Source organism: Pteropus alecto, unplaced genomic scaffold (genome assembly GCF_000325575.1).
Source record: "Pteropus alecto unplaced genomic scaffold, ASM32557v1 scaffold700, whole genome shotgun sequence".
Classification (NCBI taxonomy): domain Eukaryota; kingdom Metazoa; phylum Chordata; class Mammalia; order Chiroptera; family Pteropodidae; genus Pteropus; species Pteropus alecto.
The window spans coordinates 1,138,685-1,142,636 of NW_006429611.1; the positions used below are offsets into that span (position 1 = coordinate 1,138,685).

General features: G+C 55.1%; 1 long non-coding RNA gene across 1 annotated transcript; it reads right to left on the bottom strand.

Moving 5' to 3' along the window:
- Positions 1-485: 485 nt before the first annotated feature.
- On the bottom strand, positions 486-3,946 carry LOC112480604. Its single transcript, XR_003046694.1, has 2 exons — positions 2,938-3,946; positions 486-2,895 (listed from the first exon to the last, which is right to left on the bottom strand). It is a non-coding gene; the product is annotated as an uncharacterized LOC112480604 (long non-coding RNA).
- Positions 3,947-3,952: the final 6 nt, after the last annotated feature.

Sequence of the window (3,952 nt, forward strand, 5' to 3'; positions counted from 1 at the left end):
TTCTTTGTGTGGCCGAGCTGCTTCCCGTCACAGGACTACCTTGTGATCTGTGGACCCCTTCACTCATCCCAGGGTGCCCGGGGGTTCCCGGCACTGGTCTGTTGCCGGGAAAGCGGCTGCGAGCTTCTGGAAACGAGGCTTGCCGGGGACACAGACTCTCATTTCCCTTTATCGCTCGCCCAGGAGTGGAAGTGCTGGGTCCGATGGTGGGCGTGTGCGCAGCTTCGTGACAGTTTGCGGAGCCGCTGTCCCCGGTGGCCGTGCCACTCTGCATTGCCACCGGCAGTGCTGAGATTTCGGGGGCTCCACAGCCCCGCCAGCACCCGCCATGGTCCGACCTGGTCTCAGCCACTCCGATGGCTGGGAAGCGGTGTCCCACTGTGGTCGTAACTGGCATCTTCCCGATGACAAATGACGTCGAGCGTCTTGACATGTGCCATCTGTGTATCTTCTTTGGCAAAGAGTCTGTTAAAACATTTTGGCCATTTTTTTTTTTTTTTTTAGAAAATGGGTTGTTTGTCTTCATATTAAGTAACCATAGTTTTAAAATGTGTCTTTCAGAACGAGATATATTTGCTGTGACTTTCCTCCCACGGGTTTGTCTCTTCATTTCCCGTTTTTTGCCTTCTCAGATCCCCAGCACGCTTCGAAAGCAGACGCCCGGTCGGATGACATCATCCTCATCCATCCCTGTGTCCCTTACGGTCCCTACGTTTTGGGTCCCGTCGAGGAAAACTTTGCGTCGGGTCCCACAGATTTCTCCTACGTTTTCTTCCGAAAGCTTTAGCTCTTACGTTGAGGCCTGCGGTCCCTTCGAGTCAGTTTTGCACGTGGCGGGCCCCCCGTCTATGCCGCCTGCCGGCGATTATTTGTGAAAGATGACGTTCGCGCTACGGAGTCACCTCGGCGTCGCTGACGAGACTCCGCAGACCCGACGCGGCCGGGCCTGTTTCCGGACGCTCATCCGTGTTCTCGACCGGTTGGCACGTCTGGCGCCGGCTGTGTCCTGGCCTCACGAGGCCGGGCCCTGCGTGGCGTCCTTCGCTCTCACGGTCCTTCGGGATGCTCTGAGGCCTGTTTCACATACATTTAAAAAATCACCTTGCGGATGTCGACGCACGAGCCCGCTGGATTTTTGTGGGGGATCCCGCTGATCCTAGAGATCGATGTCGGGGTGGTCGTCTCAGGGGAATGCGGTCCCCGGGGTGGGAGCTCCCGCCGCTGTCGTGTGTCCGGCCTCCCTTCGCCTCCGTCGGCAGCGTCCGTACAAAGCTCACACCCATTTTGTTAAATTTATCTCTAATCGTTCTGTTTCCGCTTTTCTAAATTTCAAACTCCCATCTTTATTGGAAGAAACGTGGGCCGCGCGCCCTGCGGCCTCGCTAAGGGAGAGCACAGGGCCCTCGCGGACCTTTCGCGGGCCTTTCGCGTGCGGGGTACCACTGTCTGCCGGGGAGGAGCCCGCTTCCTCCCGGCCGGGTCTCTGCGGGTCCGCGGCTTCTCCCGCCCTTTCCGGCGGCCGAGGCCCAGGTGGAAGCGGCAGCGGCCGGAGCCCTTCCTTGCTCCTGATGGCGAGAGAAAGCACGCAGTCTTCACCGCTCGGTGGGAGGGGGCTCGGGGTTCCCCCAGACGCCTCGGTGGATTTGGGGGGCTCCTTTCCTGTGTAGCTCCCATGTCTCTGGGACCTGGTCATTTCCGATCACCATCCTCTGACCTCCATCCTACCTGTGTTTTATATGTAAAGCGGGTTTCTTCTAGGCAGCCTACAGCTGGGTTTTGGTATTGCATCCAGAGAACCATCTCTGCGTGGCATTGGAATATTTAGACCATTCACATTTAACGTAGTTTCCTATATGGTCGGATGTGGGTCTCTCATCTTGCTAATTACTTGCTGTTCTTTGTTCCTTGGTTCGCGTTTTCCTGTCTTTTTTCTTTTTTAGTGTTTTATCCGCGCTATGGGTTTATTAGCTATGTACATCTTTGTTTTGCTTGCTATAGAGTTCATCATATGCATCTCCACGTATCACAACCCACCTCCAAATGATGGGTCCCGTTCGATACGCGACGTCAAAGAATCTTCGGCTTTACACTGTGCTGCCCTCCCCCACTCACTCTGCTGCTCTGGTCCGATTTCATTTCCACATGCAGTAAAACATCGCGAGACACCTTTGCCTTGAGCACGCTCCTGTTCCTAAACTCAGTTTTTAAAAGGACAAAGAGACGCCTCACGGTCACCCGTGCATGTCTGTCTCCTCCCGCTCCGTATTCCTGCGAGCAGCGGTGCGTTGTCGCCTGGCACGCACTGCCCTGTGCCTGAAGAAAGGGCTCGAACGTTTCATGCCGTGTGAGTCTGCTGCTGGCGAGTTACCTAAGCTTTTGTTTTCAGTCATGAAACGGACATCGTTCCCAGTCTCTATTCTGCTTTTCATTTTGGGGGGCGGTTTCGTCGTGCGTAGAATTCTAAGTGGAAAGTGTCTTCCGGCGTTTCGTGGGTGTTTCCCACTGTCCTCCTTGCCATGTCCACAAAGTGCGCACCATTGAAAAGTGGGCTCGGTGCCGCTTCCCGGGCATCAGGTCGTGCTTTTCCCGGCTGCACGTCCTTCCCGTGTGTTCTTCTCGGGGTCTGTGGATCTCCCTGGATTTGTGGGCGTACGGCTTTTTTTCAGATTGAGAGAAATTTCACCTATTATTTCTTCGACTATTTTTTCCGTTCTTGTCTTTCTCTGTTCTTTTATGACACTCCAGTTACGTTCGTATCACACACCTTGGTGTTTCCCAGGGGTCTCGGAGACTCTTCATTCCCTGCCCCCCGCTTTGTGCTCTTTGTAGCTCATTTAGAATAGTTTTTATCGCTGTAGCTTCGAGTTCACTGTTATCCCCTTTGAAGCGGCTAACCTGTCGTCAGTCCTACCTAACCTGTCGTCAGTCCTACCTAACCTGTCGTCAGTCCCACCGTTATGGGCTGACCTCGAGAGTGCCGTGTGCATATGTTACAGCCCTGAGCCCCAGTACCTCACCATGGGGCTGTATTTGGAGATAAGGCCTTCAAAGAGGTAATGAAGGTTAAGTAAGGTCCTATGGAGAGATGCAATGCATTCCGGCTGGAGCCCTATTAAGAACGGACACGTGGACACGCCGAGAGACACCGGGCATGTGTGTGCCCAGGACACGGCGAGGAGGTCGCAAGCCAAAGGGCAGGAGTCTCAGGAGAAACCGACCTGCGGACACCTTGACCTTGGACGTCCAGCCTGGAGAACGTGCGACCACGGCATGGGGTCTGAACGGCCTCGCCCGCGAGGTCTCGTCACGGCAGCCGAGCACCCCGAGGCGCCCAGGCGGCAGCTTCCCCGCTCCTTTCTGTGTCTTCCGTTTTTCTCATCACGGGTGTGTTTTCCTCGAAGAAAAGGTCGTGACGGCCGTTCTGGGATTCCTCGTCTGGCGATTCCGTCCTTGCTGTCATTTCTGGGTCTACGTCTCCCGACGTATTTTTTCTCGGTCGTATTTTCCTGCTTCTTGGCAGAGCAGTGATTTTTGATGGGACTCGGATGCTGGACACTGTGTTTTTACTTTCTTGTTCTCTGAATCTCATGTTCCGCTCGTTCTGGAATGCAGCTCCGTTGTCTGTGGTTTGCTTTGATCTTTGGGTGGCTCGTTTTTGAGCTCTGCTGGCGCACATCTGGACAAGCCTCGGCTCTAGAGCGCGTCCAGCCGGCCTGCGACAGCAGGGCCCGGGTGGGGTCTCCTCCGATGGCCCTAGACTCTCGCCTCTGGCTGCTCAGAACTCAGGTATCTGCCAGGCCTGTGGGGGCTCTGCAGCCATTCGGGTCCTAAGGCTCATTGTGTGGCATTTTGGGGTCTTACGCTTTACATGCGGGCCTCGTTTTTCCGTGAACGAAGGGGACCCTTTACAGATTTCTGAGCGTTTGGCCCGTGTGGCTCTCTCTTTTTTCTG